The sequence below is a fragment of the Hemiscyllium ocellatum genome (genome assembly GCF_020745735.1).
Source record: "Hemiscyllium ocellatum isolate sHemOce1 chromosome 41 unlocalized genomic scaffold, sHemOce1.pat.X.cur. SUPER_41_unloc_5, whole genome shotgun sequence".
NCBI lineage: Eukaryota > Metazoa > Chordata > Chondrichthyes > Orectolobiformes > Hemiscylliidae > Hemiscyllium > Hemiscyllium ocellatum.
Window position 1 is genome coordinate 1518740 of NW_026867575.1, and position 10389 is coordinate 1529128.

Here is a 10389-nt window from a genome sequence, read left to right on the forward strand (position 1 = left end):
GCTAATCAGTCTCCTATAGGGAACCTTGTCGAATGCCTTATTGAAATCTATATAGATCACATCTACTGATTTGCACTTATCAATGTTCTTTGTTACTTCTTCAGAAAACTCAATCAAGTTTGTGAGACGTGATTTCCCACGCACAGTGGATCTGTGAGAGAGTTCAAGACAGCAAGGACTGAGAGATGGAAATAGTATAAGAGAGCAATTCAAGATATTTGGCGATTGTGAGACAGTAGGGGGGAAAAAAGATCCAGATGGAGACAGGCAAATACAGATGGAAGATACTTGTGTCTTGCTGTTGCCTCTCCGTAGTGTGATTCCCTAATTACCTGGATGGGTGCTGCACCAACAGCACTCAAGAAGCTTGTCAACGAGCAGTCCTGCTTAATTAACATCACATCTACTCCCTCCACCACTCACATTTGGAAGCAGCCGTGGGGACAAACTTAAAGATGTAGTGCAGAAATCATGTGGTAAATTGGTAGGGGGATTGAATTCCTGGGCCACGTGGTCATGCTTCAGCTGTACAAGACACTGGTAAAGCCATACCTGGAATATTGTGTGCAGTTCTGGTCACTGCATTTTCGGAAGGATGTGGAAGCTTTGAAAAAGGCTTCAGAGGGTTTACGAGGATGTTTCCTGGTCCGGAAGGAAGATCCTGCGAGGACAGGTTGAGCCGAACTGAGGCAGTTTTCATTGGAGAGATTAAAGTTGAGATGTGACTCAATCGAGGCGAACCAGATATTCGGAGTGGTAAATAGGTTGGCGAGAGAGAGCCTTTTTCATCGGATAGTGAAGTCTAACACGAGGAAGCGTAGCATTCAATTGAGTAGTGACAGCTTCAGGACAAAGTTTGGAGTGGTTTCTTTTCTCAGATTAATAGGGGCGTACTTGCAACACTTCCGCCTGCAGCAGTGGTCGGACTCGCTGACGTTAAGTGCATACATTGGACATACATATGGATTTTAATGAACTAGAGTACGTGAGGTGGGCGGCAGAGTAATTTCACAGACTGGCGCAACATCGAGGGACAAAGTGTCTGTAATGTGCTGTAACGCTCTTTGTTCTAAATCAAACAGTCAGGGCAACAATCAGTAAAGCAGAGAACAATATCCGACTCCAATACAAGAGTCCATCAGGGAAGGCAGATGAACTCAGGGCATGGTGAGTAATGTGGGACTGGAATATATTGCAATTGCAAAATGTGGAAGAGGGATGGACAGGACTGCAGCGTAATGCTCCAGGATAAAAATGTTCCATGAAATATGGGGGTGGGAGTGGGGCGTGGAGCAGAATGCTACAGAGGGGGAGAAGTGGTAATTTGATAATGGAGAATATTAATGCTGTACATAGGGAAAATATTGGTGGGAATACATCCAGGGGCGTTTTTGGGTGAAACTGAGAAATAAGAAAGGGATGATTACCTGATCGCAATTGTATTGTCCACCCCATAATAGTCAGCAGGAAACTGAGAAACAACTGGGAAACGAGATTCCGTTATATATAAGAACACCAGGGTGGTTGCGATAGGGGATTTTAACTTGCCAAATGTAGACTGGGATTGCCATCGGGTTTAGTTGGACAATAACTTAACTGTGTACAAGGAAGCTTTCTGACTCAGTATGTAGATGCTCCTGTTGGAGATAGTAAGAAAATTGACCTACGATTGGTAAATAAGGCGGGGGCGTGACCGAGGTGTCAGTGGGGGAGCACATTGAGGCCAGCAACCGCAACACTATTAATTATAAAATAGTCACGGAAAAGAATAGACTGGACCTGAAAGTTTAAGTTCAACATCGGAGGAAGGATAATTTTGATGATGTTAGGCAAAAACTTACAAAAGCTGATTTGGAGGTTGAGGGGTTGGAGGGGAGATATCAAGAGATAAAGGCACAGCTGGAAAATGGGGAGCTTTCAGAAATGAGATAACGAGAGTCCAGAAGCAGTATATACCAGTCGGATGAAAGCAAAGACTAGTAGATGTAGGGAATCCTGGATGTCGAGAGAAATTAAGGTTTGGTTAAGAGAAAGAAGAAAGCATATATTGTATGTAGACAGAAGAGATAGAGAGAATCCTAAGAAGACTATAAACGCAGTAGGAGAAAACTTAAGGATGAAACCAGGAGAGCAAAATAGGGCATGAACTAACTTTGGCGAATTGGGTTAAGGAGAATCCAAAGTGTTTGAAAACACGTTAAAGACAAAAGGATAACTATGGACAGAGCAGGGCGCTTAGATTATCAGTAAGGCAGCCGATGAGTGTAGCTGCAGGAGATGGGGAGATACTGAACGAGTATTTTGCAACAGTGTTTACTGTGGAGAAGGGACAGAGTGTGGGGAAATACATGGTGACATCGAGAAAAATGTCCATATTACGGAGCAGGAAGTGCAGGATGTCTTAAAACACATAAAAGTGGACAAATTCCCAGGATCTGATCAGATATACCCAAGAGATCTGTGGGAAGTGATTGCTGGACACTTTACTGAGATATTTGTATCATCAATAGTCACAAGTGTGGTGCCTGAATACTGGAAGTTGACGAACGTCATGCCACTATTTAAGAAAGGTGTTAAGGAAAAGCGAGGGAACAATGGACCAGGAAGCATGCCATCGGTGGTGGCCAATTTTTTGGAGGGAATCCTGAAGGACAGGATGTACATGTATTTGGAAAGGAAAAGACAGATTCAGGATAGTCAACACGGCTTTGTGAGTGAGAAATCATATCTCACAAACTTGGTTGTGTTTTTTGAACATGTAACGAAGAGGATTCATGAAGGCCGAGGTGTGGATATGACCTGTACGGACTTCAGTTATGCAAGGTTCCCCATGAGAGACTGGTTGGTCGGTTAGATCACATGGAACATAGGGAGAACAATTATTTTGATGGAGAACTGACTTGAAGGTACAAAACAGATGATGGTGGTGGAGGTTGGTTATCTTGCTGGAGGCTTGTCACTAGTGGCGTGCCACAGGAATCGGTGTGGTTCCACTCAGTTTTGTCATTTATCAGAATTCGTTGAATGTAAATGTAGGTATAATTAGCAGATGACAATTAAATTTGAGGTATAGTGGACAGCGAAGTTGAGATGGGCCAATGAGCTGAGGAGTAGCAAATGGATTTTAATTTAGTCAAATGCGAGGTGCTGTATTTTGGAAAAGAAATTCACAGCAGGACTTATACACTTCACAGTAAGGTGCTACGGACTATTGCTGAACAAAGAGACGTTGGAGTGCATTTTGATAATTCCTTGAAAGTAGAGTCGCAAATAGATAGAACAGTGAAGAAGACATTTAGTATGCATTCCTTTGTTGGTCAGAGCATTGAGTACAGGAGTTGGGAAGTCATGTTTCGGCTTTACAGGGCATTGGTTCGACCACTTTTGGAATACTGAGGGCAATTCTGTTCTTCCTATCTGAAGGATATTGTGAAACTTGAAAGGGTTCAGAAAAGATTTACAAGGATGTTGCCAGCGTTGGAGGCTTTGAACAGTAGGGAGAGGTTAAATCGGAAGGGGATGTTTTCCCTGGAGCGTCGGAAGATGAGGGGTGACCTTATGGAAATTTATAAAATCATAGGCATGCATCAATAGGATAAACAGACAAAATGTTTTCTCTGGGGTGGGCAACTGCAGAACTAGAGGTTTAGGGTGAGAGGGGAAAGATAAAAAGGGAATCTTATGGACAACTTTTTCACACAGTGGATGGTGCGGGATTGGAATAAGCTGCCAGATGAAGTGGTGGAGACTGGTACAGTTACGGCATTTAATAGGAATCTGGATGGGGGCATGAATAGGAAGGGTTGTAGGGATATGGGCCAAGTGCTGGCAAATGGGATTACTTTAGGTGAGGATATCTGCTCGGCATGGATGAGTTGTACTGAATGGTTTGTTTTCACGCTAGACATCTGAACGACTCTATAACAAGCATTCGACCATTCAGTTTAATAATGACTGTTCGACCCATCGAGTCTGCATCAACAGTAAACATAAATCTATCAAATGGTCTGATTTTGCGTCAACTTAGAAGATTTTCTTTTGAAATGTTATCTTGAACTGATATATTTTTAAACTGTTTTTACAGGCTAATAGAAGGGCAGGATTTGACGAAAGAAATCGGAAATTAGCATCATGTCAAGATCTAAAAGCACTTGATTTTGTCAGTATGTGAATATCATGGACCTTTCCACGTGTAGAGAGAGATATGTTTCTCTGTTCTGTCTACTTCAAACGATTAACAAATGATCCATAGACATTCTTGTGAGAGTGTTTTAGTGCACGAAGAGTGAGAACAACTTAAAGCGGCCGTAGAAGAAAAATGCACAATTCACACCAGAGACAGACTATTCACGTGTTCTAAGTTTGGACGAGGCTTCAACTAATTGTTAAACCTGGAGAAAGAATGCGAACAATTTCAGCATTGATAAACCCAGGAAATGTGTGCATTGTGGGAAGGGTTTCTATTATCCATCCGCTCTTGTGATTCAGGAGTGGAGACACACTGGGGAGAGGCCTTTCACCTGTTGTGTGTAAGAGATAGAATTCAGTGTTGTCTCCAACCTGCTGACACACGCTGGTTCACGCTGTGGATAGACCATGCAACTCTGACAGTGCGAAGAGACTCGTTGATACATCCGCTCTACTGACACACAAGCAAGTTTGTAACAGGAGGAGTGCATTCCCGGATCTGATTTTGGGAAGTAATTCACCAGTTCAGCTAACGTGATGAGATACAAGCGAGTTCAGCCTGGGGAAAGGCCGCACACCGGCTGTGATTGTCGGAAAGGATTTGCTCAATCATCTTTTATGTTTATTCACCAGCGGTCTGACACTGGGGAGAAGCTATTCACCTGCTCTCAGTGTGGGAAGTGATTGACAGATTTACCCCCCTCCCCCTTTCAGATACACCATTGAATTCGCATTGCAGGCAGTCCGTTTATCTGCGTTCACTGACAATAGACAATAGATGCAGGAGTAGGCCATTCAGACCTTTGAGACTGCATCACCATGCAATATTATCACAGCTGGTCATCCTTAATCAATATGTTCCTGCCTTATCTCCATAACCCTTGATTACACTATTGAGAGCTCTACCCAACACTTTCTTAAATGAATCCAGAGACTGGGCCTCCACTGCCCTCTGGGGCACAGCATTCCACACAGCCACCACTCTCTAGTTGAAGATCTTAGTCCTCATCTCTGTCCTAAATGGTCTACTTCGCATTTATAAGCTGTGTCCTCTGGTTCAGCACTTATCCATCAGGGGAAACATGTTCCCTGCCTCCAGAGTGTCCAATCCTTTAATAATCTTGTAGTCTCAATCAAATCCCCTCTCTGTCTTCTGAACTCAATGGTATACAAGCCCAGTCGCTCCAATCTTTCAACGTAAGGTAGTCCACCATTCCAGGAATTGACCTCGTGAACCTAAGCTACATTCCTTCATTGGCCAAAATAAATAGCCAGTGAGGGAAATGCTTCACTGCATGATCCAGCCTGCACACACAACAGAGAGTTCACACTATGGACAGCCGTTTGTCTGCAAACTGTGTCCCCACAAGGTGGTCAAAAAGATTAATACTGAAGATGTCACTGTGACAGTGACAATGATATTCCTGGTGATCAAGGAGTAAATCAGTGTTGGTAAGAGTGGCTGGTATTTCTCCAGGGAAATGTTCTATCAAAAACGGAAGCTACTGAGTAGCCAATTCTTTCCAACGCAATTACCACGAGTTAAAATGGGTGCACTCAATTCTGAAGCATTTATATTTTCAGCAAAGTCAGTCCAGATGTCAAAGAAAAAAAATATTCTGAGTTGCCGGCTTAGCTGAAACGTTTATTAGAAAATTCTTTTTTTCCCAAATGTTCATTGCATTAATAAGAAATATATATATGTGTGTGTGTGTGCATATATATATATATATATATATATATATAACAATTTTAGAAATCAAATTTGCCCCTCAAACATAAAAATGCATCGGAAAAACATAACCATGGAAGATTGTCGCCAGCCGTGAACGAATTGCAAGTCTTTTGACAGGTGGCTGTGTCAACACAGACAGTGGAACATTTTCAGACAGAAAGCTCGAGAAATCACAGGTATAAGAATGAAAAACTGGGAAGGAGTCGAAGTAACTTCCAGTTGGCTATGACGTATGTTTTGGTTAATCCCTTCAGAAAGTGAATGAGTCTTCACCACTTCATGTGTTAAAAATCTTCGGCTGTAAACGTGAAATTGAATTCAAAACATTACACAGATAATTTGGATTGTGTTATATAAGGATGCTTTCTTTCGCTTCGCATTTGCACAATAATGTTTGTTTATGTTTAACAAAGTGACCTGTGGTGCCATGAATCTTTAACTTACTTGCAGAATATTTCAAAATACCTTTAAACACTGACTGTCCTGACAAAGATTGCAGGATTCTTGACACCTGTGGACAAAGGAGACCAGCGTCAGTCAGTGAGAAGCTCCACACACAGTGAGACAGCAGAAGCCAGTCAGGTTCAGACAGTGATGGCCAAATAAAACACCTCGTGAAGGAATGGCGCTCCGAAATCCAATGCTTCCGTGGGCGGCACAAAGGCACAGTGGTGAGCACTGCTGCCTCACAGCGCCAGAGAGGCGGGTTCAATTACCGACTCATGTCTCCCCGTGTCTGCGTGGGTTTCCTCTGGGTGTTCTAGTTTCCTCCCACAGTCACAAAGATGTGTAGGTCAGGTAAATTGGCCATGCTAAATTGCCCGCAGTGTTAGGTAAAGGGGTAAATGTAGAGGTATGGGTGGGTTGCACTTGTTGGGCCTAAGGGCCTGTTTCTACCCTGGAAGTAATCTAATCTTAAAAAAAATGTTAGACTATAACTGGTATTGTGGGGATTTTTGCTTCGGCCAGATAAAATATATATTTAAATTACAAAGACCGCATTGTGATGAATTTGTTTTTGGTTGACACCGGGAGCATTTCAGCAGAACGACTTTTAAAAATGTTTGAATGGGAATGTTACTGGCAAGGCCAGCAGTGCGTGCCCATCTCGAACTGTCTCCAACTGTCCCTGAACAGTGATGGGGTATCCATCAACTTCTGGAAGTGCTGCAGACCGAGTCCGTGTCTGCCTTACGACCACTGGAGCGCGTCTCTTCTGCAGAGCAAATGTCAGCTTACTGCTTAGGTTGGTATTCTTGAAATGGTCCTGTCGCTCTGTCTATCTCTTTTATTTTTGCCTGGACTTCTGTCTCTCTATCTCAAAGCTTCTCATCATTATCACTCTGCCTGTCATTTTAATGTAATCCTCACTCTCTCGCTGCCTCCATTTATGTCTTACTCCGTTTCTATGTCCCTGTCTGTCTGCATTGCACTCTGTAATTTCTCTCACACATCCTCTCATTCCTTCTATTCTCAGTTATATATTGTTCAATCTGTATTTGTCTTTCAATCTGTCTCTGTCACTCTTTCTGTCATTCTCACTTTGTCTGTGTCTAGGATGATTTCTATTTACATCTCATTCTGTCATCTCTCTCAGACTCGTCATCCTTACGTACATTGTCTCTCATTATGTGTCGTCTCAGTCTCACTTACCGTGCAACAATATGTCTTACTGTCTGTCACTTGCTGCCTCTCACTCCCACTGCCTCACTTGTACCTGTGACGTTCTCTGCCAATCGCTCTTCCCCTATCTTTTCTTACTCTCTCCAATTTTTTGCCAGTCTTTCCCTGGCTGTCACGCTCTCTGTTTCACTATCTGTCCCTCTTTGCCTCTCACACACTCTCTCTCCATTCCTCTCTGCCGCTGACACACACACACACACACACACACACACACACACACACACACACACACACACACACACACACACACACACACACACACACACACACACACACACACACACACACACACACACACTTGCTCCCAATTCTCGTCTCAATCTCTGTTTCTCTCACTCTATCATTGCACCTGTCTGGTTTCTTCCCTACTGTCAACACAACTATTTTTAGTTTTTGATTCTGGATTCTGCTCCCATTGTATTTTTCCAGCAGTTTTTCCTCGGAAACGCATTCCTCCCTCACACTGTGAATGAAATCCGCTGCTTCACCTTCCTTACCCTAAAGTGACCGGGCGATTTCGGCCGATTTGTCTTGGGTGGTGCTGTTCAACGTGATCCTATTGTGAGGAACGATTCGGAGCAAGGTCTGTACTAACTTCTCGGAGGTGAGTAGTTCTGGATGAACAGACCACAACAAGAAGATTAGTGCACTCTCGTTCCTGCTAAGATGGACCACTACCGGCTGAATCCGTGACCGCTTGAAATCAGTAAATTGCGCACCCACTCTGTGATATATCCTGGGATTTCGCCGGCACACTGCATTAGCATTTCAGAGTTTCTGTCCAAATTTCATCTCCTCCTTCACTGGGTTAAACTGCTGTTCATTTTCCCAATCTCACTGGGCGACAGGGAGATGGCTATTCGAAGCTTTACATTTAGAATCCCTATGGTGTAGAAACAGAATAGTGAATGCGCAGGTCAGAGTGGATATTGAGAACATGTGTTCATTAGCTCGAGAAAATAGGATATTAAGGCACAGCTTGAGGGTAAATGGAAGATCTTTTAGAATAGTGATAAGGAGAAACGTCTTTAGCTACTGAGTGGGGAACCTATGCTGCTCTATCTTACTCTGTTTCTATATCACTGCCTGTCTGCCTTTCACTTCCTCATTTCTCTCATGCATTTTACTTCCATCAAGATGCTGCGCAATTTGTCTTTGATCTTCATTCTATCTCTTTTTCATTTTTTCTGTCACTCTCATTCTGACTCCTTCTATACATAACTTTCTCTCATGTCCCTCACTGTCGCTTGTCACCCTTGCTCGCATTGTCCCACTCACTTTCTCTCATCTAGTTTTACTCAGTGTAATAAGCTGAATCAATCACTTTCACTTACCGCCTCTAGCTCTCTCTGTCTCCATTGTAGCTGTGTCTTTGTGTGCGTCCCACACACTCGCCCTCTCGTTCCTCACTCTACCCAGCTTTCTGCTTTTCCCCTTTCTGTCGTGCTCTCTATTTCGTTGTCCTTGCTACTCCACTTCGTATCTCTGCCATTCAAAGACAGTCTCAATTGAATGGTTTGATTGTCGACTCGTTTCACATCGATTTGAAGTTCTTCATTCCGTATTCTGTTTCCACTGAACATTGTCCGTCGGTTTTATCTATGAAATATCTGCCTGACTCACATGCCAGATATTGTGAGGAGCGTTTCTGGACAAGGTCCGTCCTAACTCCCTGGAGCTGAGTTGTTGCGAGCCTAATAGACCAACAAAATGACAGCTAGAAAGCACACTGATTTCTATGAGCACGGAATTCAAAAGGCCGAGTTCTTGACTTCTTCAAATAATGAACATCTATACTCACGCTCTGAAATGTCCCAAATTACCCCATCTCACTGCCTCGGTTTTCAGAGACTCTGTCCAAATTTCACCACCTTCTTCACTAGGTCAAATTCCTGATTAATTTCCCCAAACTCACAAGGGTGACAGAGAAATGGTCATTTGAAAATTTGCATTTACATTCTCTGCAGTACACAAGCAGAATACTGAATGGGCAGATAAGAGTGAATTTTGCGAAAATGCATCCACTGATAGGAGAGAATAGGACCCGACAGCAAAGCCTGGGTGTGAAAGGAAGCACTTTAAAAACCGAGATAAGGAGAAATGTATTCAGGCAGAGACTGGTGAACCTATGGAATGTATTGCCACACACGTTTTTGGAAGTCAGGTCGTTGAGTATATTTAATTCTGAGACAGATGGTTTTCCTGATTATCAAGGAGATGGAAGATTATGGGGGAAAGCGAGAGAATGGGAATGATCAACCTATCAGCTATGATTTAATGTCAGCGGAGACAAGATTACTATAAATGTGTAATTTCCATATCGTATTGGATACATTCTGGAAAGATTTGATCTTTAAAAGAAGTAGGGATTGCACCTGAACAGGAGGGGCACCACAAGAGGTTAGCTAGAGCGCTTTGGGAGAGTTCAATCTAGATAAGCAGCAGTGTTGGCAACAACACGATGGAGCAGATTTTGCAATAGGCAGTGATGCACTAGATACAGCTTGCAGAGGGTCTGTGAGAAGGGACAGCGCTAGATTGCGCAAAGGTGCAGTCAGTGTGATGGCTTGAAACGTGTCTAGTTTAAGACAAGAAACATCAAGAATGAGCGTTCAGTACTCCAAATCTGGATCAATTCTTGGAACGGTCATATTGTGGCCATTGTGATTAATTGAATATCAAAGAGGCAGGAATGGTTGTTGGATTTCCCAGCGTTTAGTTGTTTCAAAAAGAATTGGGTGTGTGGGGCAGAAAAGAATTGGAGGATTGGCATTGCTAATCAG